Genomic DNA, 9,247 nt, shown 5'->3' with positions numbered 1-9,247 from the left:
GATTCCTTTGCTGCTACCGAACCTCCTTCTTCCTCACCAATCACTAGAGCTGTAATTGTCATTTAACCTGTGATGATTGATTAATTAGGACCTTAGGTTGTTACTGTGTAGATACTTAGCTTAATCTTGATAATACTTGCTCCCGTTTGGATTACCATCTTTCCTTTTTCTTTTTTCCTTGTGAGGAAGATTCACGCTCAGCTAACATCTGTGCCAATCCTCTATTTTATGTGGGTCGCTGCCGCAAGGTGACTTGATGATCTGTACTAGGTGCACACCGGGGATCCAAACCTGCAAACCTGGGGCTGAACCCCAGGCCGCTGAAGTGGAGCACGGGAACTTCACCACCACACACCTGGCCAGCGCCTGGATTACTGTCTTTACTACGTCTTACTATTATGTCAGAATAGAGTTGAGACCAATCTATTTATTTCTTTAAGGTTTATTTCTTATTAGTGAACACAAGCCCAAATTGTTTCCTTTCCCGTGGTATATACGTAGGAAAATGATAATAGCAAATAAAAAGTAAATGAAAAATTGATATAAAAACATCCCAAAGTACCGAGGAACATTATGTACTATAAATAAAGGAGAAAGCATATTTTTCCTGGAACAAAATATGGTCAGAGACTGAGGTATTTACTACAGCTCTAGTTACCAGATAGTAAAAGAAACATGAGGGGCCAGCCCGGTGGCCGAATGGTTAAGTTCGCACACTCCGCTGCAGCAGCTGAGGGTTTCACTGGTTCGGATCCTGGGCGCTGACTTGGCACCACTCATTAGGCCACGCTGAAGCAGTGTCCCATGTGCCACAACTAGAGGGACCCACAACTAAAATATACAACTATATATACTGGGGGGATTTGGGGAGAAAAAGCAGAAAGAAAGAAAAAAAAGATTGGCAACAGTTGTTAGCTCAGGTGCCAATCTTTAAAAAAAAACAAGAAACGTGAAACTGGAAATTGGCCCCTTTAAAATGTGCAGCTGATACCCAGCTCCCCGACCCCATAAGACATTAACCACAGCCGTGCTCAGAGCAACCCTAACATTTCGTCTTCAGTTTACCAGAAACCACAGTGAGAGGAAGAAGCAGATTAGCGAGACATGGTGGAGACCAGCCTAAACTGGTTGAAGGCACATGGCAATCCAATGTGACCTGACATAGACCCGGCAGCTCATTATATACTCTGTAACCCTAACGTCCCTGTCTCCCAAGCCTATTCCAGGGTTAAGAATTGCCTCGTCCTAGCCTGTGTAATTACAACTGCTTAATACTCCTTGGCTAAAATGGTTTTAGAATATCACATAGCTCTTGACTATCTCCTAGCTAAACAAGGGGGAATTTGTGCCCTACCAAATATCTCCTGCTGTTTCTACATTAACAATTCTAGATGTCTTGATCTGAACTTAGAAAGGGTGAGGTTGGCAACTAATGATTAGGAGGACCTAACTGAACACAAATGGGCAGAACAGATCTGGGAAGAAGTTCAGAAGGTCCTCCCTAGGATTACTTGGTTTCTTCTGCTCCTTGGCCTACTTGTAGCTCTTTTCCCTCTGCTGCTCTTGGGTCTCTGCATCTCGATCTAATAACGTCTTTCATGGGCAAACAGCCGGAGGCTATTAAACCACAAAAAAGTCATATCACAGGGGTATGAACAGCTGGGGATAAAGCCGGGTGATAACTAGACATGCTTATGGTTAGCTAGGGTAAGTTTCTGGGAACCTATAGACGCTGCTCTTCTATTGGGTCCCCAGGTGGATACCCTCTTTCAGCAGGAAGCAGTTACAGAAGTCTGACATCGGTCCCTCTGTGCCCCTCAAGAATGAGGAACAGTACATAGGAAAGGGAGGATTTGTTACCCACTGCACTGACCCCATATGACATTAAGCACAACCCTGCTCAGAACAAGCCTAATATGTTATCTTCAGTTCACCAGAAACCATAGTAAGAGGAAGGAGCAGATGGCTGAGACATGTGGTGGAAACCAGCCTAAATCTGTTGAAGGCAACGTGGTGATCCAATTTGACCTGACATAGACCCTGCAGCTTATTATACACTTATTGCAATATCTTACCATATTATAGAACACACCCACCAATGCAGTGACAGTTTACAAGTGCCATAGCAATGGCAGGATATAACCAAATAAGAAAAGAGAAGAGGTGGCACCCTTGCTTCCCAGAAAAGCCTGCCCATTTCCCTGAATATTCTTCCTCTTCATTACCTAGACCCCTTATAACAGCTGCTTGACCACCTCAAGAGCTGAGAAGTTGATTTGTGAACTTGGTTCTCGCTTCTCCATTCTTTGGCCATTGAATAAAGCTTGTGCTGTTGAACACTCAGCTTCAGTTTCGTTTCAAATCCACAACACCAAACAGGAAAGAACCATCCAAGGAAGGAACTGATTGTGGCTATGAGGCCCACCTGTGCGCCCCACCTCAGAACTCCTCCAAGTGTGGGTCAGAGTCCCACCAGAATGAGGTGAAATTGGTAACACAGCTAAAATGAACATGAGGTGAAATGACCCAGGGTATTATCCAGACCTGGGGTAGAAGTCATTATTGGAAGAAAATATCACTACTTCTGCCATTGAGAGGACAAATGTCTTACCAATGGTTGCTCAGAAGATTAAAGTATAGACAATGCATTAAACTCAGTGGCACCAGAGAATTTTGCATAATGGGCACAACAGTCCCAAATGAGCCATTGGCATAACTCACAATTTGATTTCAAAAATATTTTGATATAAACTAGTTATTCTAATCAAAAAATTATTAATAAGCATTTTATTTTGGAATAAATTTAAATTTACAAAAAAGTTACAAAGATAGCCCAAAGAGTTCCCATATGCCCTTTACTCAGCTTGCCCTAATGTTAACATTTTATGTAACCATTTGTCAAACTAGGGAATTAACATTGGCACACACTGTTAACTGCACTATAGATTTTATTTGATCTCACTAGTTTTTCAACTACAGCCGTTTTCTGTTCCAGGATCCAATCTTGGACACCACATTACATTTAATCTAATAAAAATTTTAGTGTAGCTATTATTTTAAGCATAAAATGAACAAATATATAATTAACAAATCTAACATTTTATGATGTACTGCTTAATTTTGTCAGCAGACAAAAGTGAAAATTGTCTAATTTGATTCTCTGTAGATTATCTAAATTGATCTTTTGTCTTCTCCTCTTCTCTTAATTAGATTCCTACCTTTTGCCTATCATGCTTTTGGTTCTGCTGTCCAGGAGGAGTCAACATAACCAGGTTAGAGGGTTCCTATGTGAAACTGCCAAGCTAGAGTCTGTCATCAGTTTCACACCACTCTCTGTGGTGTTCACTAACTTCCTGGAGGTGCCAGCCTCTTCTCCTTCACATCAAAAACTAATTTCCCAGGGCCAATAAGGGAACTCCTAATGTGACCTTTTCTCCCTCAGCAGGATCTTTAGTTCCCTTTTTCTTTTCTCTCACATCAAAACTTACCCAGCCCATACCTTATTTCCTGAGGACATTTCCAAGGATGGGCCAGCCATTGTGACAAATTAGTTGTGTCAAGATGTTTCTAGATGGAATTGGCATAAAGCTACTCCTAGTAAAAATAACTGCCTACTAAATGGCTTCTGGTTGCTTTGTTGCAGAGAAATAACTCTATTGCTGGACTTTTCCAGTACCATGGCAAGTCAGGGGACGAGATTTTGGTGAACAGGCAAAATCTGCCCTTTCAGATCTGCTTAGGGCAGATGTTTCCTGTGATATCAACCATAGGCCTAAACCAGGATGGAGTTGGAACCAGGTGGGAAAGAAGGAGGTTAAGTGTATAAATAAATAAACTTGTATACGCGAGTGTTCGTTTCTTTTTATGAGATAATAACTGTGCTTAAATTCCCAGGAAGTTTCATATACAACATATAAGTGCAAGTACAGCACTACATTTAGAACCATAAACATATTCTTATTGTTTTATGTTATTGATGCCACTTCTATTAACATAGTTACTCAGGAAGTAAATAGTTTATCTCAGTATTTGCAATGAGATTAACTTTCTGGTACTCTTCAGCACCTACAATTTTTGTTATGAATATCATAGGTTAGCAAGAAGTAATCATTAAATTGGATTTACTAGAACTTATTAATGAAATTCTTCCTCTCTGCATTTCCTCTTCCTGAGCCACCCCAAAGACAAAACGTTGAAATAATTGTTTGTTTTTGGTGTTCTTAACCTCCTTTTTGTGCCTTCCCCCAAACCTCCTCCCTGATAATTACTTCTTCTTGCTACAGGTACTATGTACCCTTCTGCCTTCCTCTCACAGTGCCCATCAAAACTGGCTCTCAGGCATGGTTATGATACCTGCATTTTACAACCTGACAGGATTTTACGTCAGGGTGTTAATTCTCTCAGAGCATTTACTTTTAGTCTTTATCTCTAATTGTGGAATAAATAAAAGGCCCTAGCTTCTCCTAAAAAGAATTTCAAGCTTTCATGTGGGAAAGCCTCCAGTGGGGGGAATATCTAGAAGCAGAAGAGGCTTCTTGGTGTCCTTAGTATAACAGAAGGTGGCAGCTAACATTGCTTCTATAAGATTCATCCTAACCTTAATTATTTTATTGATTCTATAACCCTATTGTTATCAGCCTTCACCAGTTTTCATATACAAAGAAAATAATATAACCCACCGGTTCTTGTTCACTGTAATCCTTTATCCATATGATTTCCAGAGATTTTTTTCCTTCTTAAACATACACATCTGATCATATCACTGTGTTCCAGATCCCCTATGATTTCAGCATGATAGCTGTAGTTTCAGCCATCATATCCGTGTTCCAAGTGGGAACATTCGTAAAGCTGCTTTCTTGGAAGTCCCATGCCACCTTGATCTTGAAAAGATCGTTTTTTCTTTTCTAACGCTGGATACATTGCCATCTCCAATTATTTAGATGTCTACATCTTATACTTTTTCATGTTTCCTAACAGGGGTCATCTGGCTCAGGCCTTGGACTCTGTATGTACTCTCTGAATATTTGTTAGCTAATTAATTCACTCTTAAAAAAGACAGTAGCTAGATTGCTAACTCGTATAATATATGAATAGCCTAAAATGGGGCATAGAGTTCTTCTTATTTATTAGTGTTATAATCCCCTAAAGAAATATCAAATGTTCTTTTAGTTTCATGCCATTCAAAATATTGTAATTCTGAGAACCATTGTAAGTTAGGGTCTTAACACTCTATGATTAAATCGAGTTCTCCTAGATAATAAAGGTAAATGGATCGAACAAATGAGAACCATATACTGGCTAAATTCTTCATCTCTCTAAATCAAAATGTAGCATGTCAAAGTGAGGTCCTCAGACCATGTAGTTTTTGTCCTGAAACAAAACCTATGTGAACAAAAAAAAGGTAGATTTATCTTGTTGCCTTTCTTTCTAAGGATTTACGGGTTATTTGATCCTTCATTCACATAACAGTTACTGAGTTCCTAATTTGTCGCACACACTCACCTGTGCTGGGACGCTGCCATGGTTACTGGAATAACTAAGCAAGAATAATTAAGCAGAGTAGTTGTGTTAATGAAAGAAAGAAGTAAATTTTAATATTTCTGATACCTGAAATCATAGTGAGCTGAGAAAACTTACTCTTATTGAACATGATTTTGCTTTGCTCTTAGTGCACCCTGTTTTTAATTTGAAGGGTATCATTGAAAAGTTTTTTTATTAGAAATATTTATACAAATCCTAAGAATTAGTTGAATCATGTTGTTAAGTCCCCCATTGTCAACCACTTGTACTAGAGGAATAAATATATTTTAAGGGGCTTCTCTTATACTATGAGTCATTGATTGCTTTCTTTTTTATACTTTCTTTTGATCATCTACAGGTATAAGAATGGCAGTGGAATTGTCAGTAGGGCCTTTGATAGTGACGCTTCCTGCTTGTCCAAAGGAAGAGTGCTCATACAGGAGGAAAGTCGGTAATGTATTCCGGATTCTCATTTACCTAAACCATTTTGATTTGTTGCTTGCTACTGATACTTCATAAAGCAATAATCACTTACAGTAAAATGGAATTCTTAGGTAATTTGAATAGTGATTCAAAATAAGGAAATTAATGTTTACATTAACATATTCGTGTATTATTTTAAGTCCCTGTTACTACTATGTCATAAATTAGTCAGCTAGAATATTCTCCTCTAGAAGGAGGCATTGTCAAAATAGATAAGTCATTGTCCTATGCATGTGTGTTAGACTATCACTCCATACATGGTAAACTCCGGCTTTGGAATAGAATAGCATTTATGCACATTGCACCCATTACATAGCCTAGATAGGGGACATGGCAGAGAGTATACTCTGAGAAGGTATAATAATAACTTATTAGAGGACATGGTTTTGTGAGCAGAAAGGAACTTTACTGAGAACTTATTTTGTTCAAGAGTTATATAGAACATAAAAAAATATATAGTTTTTAAAATCTTTCTTAAGGGTCATAGGCACTTAAAAGATATTATTTTAAAAAATTAGATCTGTAGTAACTCTATTTGGCCTTTAAATTCATTTATTCATTCAGTCTAACCCTTGCAATGTCACTAAATTTCTCATTTGGTTACTGCAGAGCTCCCAGAAATTTAGGTATTCATTTCTTGTATCTATTTCCTCATCTCCCATTCACTCTTCAGCCTATTAGAGCTTTATTTCTGTTCTTACTATTACACTAAAATTGCACTCACTAAGTCCTTTTCTCAATTCATATTTTATTTGACCTGGAAATGTCTATTAGTGAGGCAATTAGAGTTATGTGGTATGCCCCCATTTTTGTTGACCAAACTGAATGCTAACAGACAGAAGAGAAAAAAATGAAGATATAGAAAGGTAATATAATCCAGAGAACTTTCGATTTTCTATAATTATTTTATGTAATCCTTAGTAAGAAAAATCAGGCTCAAACCCCAGTATGTAACAAAACTGAGAGGGAAAACACCTGCAAAGTTTTGCAATTATACCTAAGCATAACACCCCTTTGACTGAACAGAATTCTAAGAAAGTTTCTGATGCGTCAAAAGGAGGTGGCAATAACTGAACATAGGAGAGGACGAGTCTATATCTAGAAAGAGTAAAGAATAAGTTGTTTATTCTAGGGAGTCTAATGGAGCGGAGTTGGTATAAGATTTATGTGTGAGTGATTTTTTTTATTACTTTTACATTGAACAAGCCTTGAGCATAAGACCTAATAAAACATTTTTTACTTCCCATTTTCTCTTTAAATCTTTCCAATGGTAGAAGATTTCCCCTACTATTGAATTAGAGTTCCAAGATTTTCTCCTCACTCTTAGATGAACCATTCCTTAAAGACATTTTAAGGCCCAAAACACTGTCTGGATTCACAAATTAGAGTGTTGGTTCCTGTATAATAATGGAAACTCTTCCTTTAACTTAAAGTTACATCTTTTTCCCTCTCTCAGCTAGTGCTGATTTTAGGTGCCATGTTGCTAACCTTGGCTTCAGACCATTCTAGATTTAGAGCATGGGAGGGAGGAAGAAAAAGATAATAAGAATATTCTTTTTTTTTTAAAGACTGGCACCTGAGCTAACACCTGTTGCCAATCTTTTATTTTTCTTCCTTCTTCTTCTTCTCCTAAAGCCCCCCAGTACATAGTTGTGTATTCTAGTTACGCTATGTGGCACGCCGCCTCAGCATGGCCTGACAAGCAGTGCTATTTCTGCACCCAGGATCCCAACTAGTGAAACCCTGGGCCACTGAAGTGGAGTGCATGAACTTAACCACTTGGCCATGGGGCCGGCCCCAGTAAGAATATTCTTACTTGAACTTGTCTTTGGTAGGCTAGATCTGAGTTCTTAGATCTAGTTGGCAGATATTTAGGGCTGACTCTCTCGTGAGTGTTTTTGTGGGTATTTGGAAGAGTGCCATCACTGGGACCTCTCACTTCTGATTCCCTAGTAGATAAATCTCTGAATGCTGACTTTAGACTCTTTCCACCCTTGCTACCTCTAGAAATCTGCAGTCCACCTAGATCCTATCTTTGTGGATGGGGCCTCTTGATCCCTTTTGGGATCCTTATTGGACTGAATCCAAGATGAGCTCTTCATTCATGACCCACCTCCAAGCCATGGGAAATCCTCATGTAGGCTTTACCTGGGCAAATTTGAAGGTACAGGCCTATCCCCAAATGTAGAAACTCTCCTCCCTCACCACCAAAGCAATTGGTGGACCAGTCTGTTGACTTCCTAATTTCTCTGGACAGGAGTCAGACTACAGTCATTATGCCTCACCACTGCAGAAGTAAGACAGTAGGCTCTCTCAGTGGACTTCTTGGAGGCTCCTGCACATTTACAGGAACATGAGGAGAGGGGTCAGGCATCCCCTACTCCCTGCCCACTGGGGATGGAGGATCTGTGAGGTCTCAGAATTTTGTGATCATTTCCTTTAAAAATCTGAATTTGGGTCTGGCAAGTTACTTTTGATATGAAGCATCTGCTTCATCTTGATGTGTCAGCTGTAACTTGGCATTCAATGTCCTGAGATATTTCCTTTTTGGGAAATATGAAATTTGGGGCTGGAATTGAATTTGACTCAAACATGAACACTTTATTTTCTGTTCTTTCTTGCTTTTCTGCATGATGCAAAACTCTTATCATTTCTCTTCTTAGTGAATTAATTAGTTGTGGGGAGCTGGAGAAGGTATTAATATAATTTTTCTCTTTTATAACTTTTCTATTATAATAACTGATATTTATTTGGGGGATGATATTTCCCACCTCTTTTACCTCTTTTCCCCCTTCTGAAATGTAAATGAAATAATAATCTAACCTCGGTTTAGATCTTGGATTGTGAGACCTGCTCTCTGTGTGCCATTAATTCCAAATTTGGACTTCTCTTTACCTACTGTGTAAATTGTCTCTCCAACAGGTAGGAATTATTGTATCTCTTCATTAAGGAAATCATCTCTCACATGAAATTTTATCTTAGAAAAAAATGTTATTATTGTCAATCTTGCCATACAAGGCTTCTGATAGAAAATTCTCTCATAAATGAAAAGTAGTTTATTCTTATTGAAGAAAAATGGTGTCCTATTGGCTGGTGAACACTTTTTTTGTTGAAAGAAGATGAGATCTCTGATGTACAGAAATTTCTTACAGTTCACAGAAAGAGAAAAACCAATAACTACATCAATTTCATATTACTTTCTTCTAAGCTATTGAAGTGTCACAACAGGAAAGCAAACAAAGAT

The sequence above is a fragment of the Equus asinus genome, chromosome 1 (genome assembly GCF_041296235.1).
Source record: "Equus asinus isolate D_3611 breed Donkey chromosome 1, EquAss-T2T_v2, whole genome shotgun sequence".
Taxonomy (NCBI): Eukaryota; Metazoa; Chordata; class Mammalia; order Perissodactyla; family Equidae; genus Equus; species Equus asinus.
The sequence above is the reverse complement of the archived record's forward strand: the minus strand, read 5'-3'. Positions refer to the sequence as shown.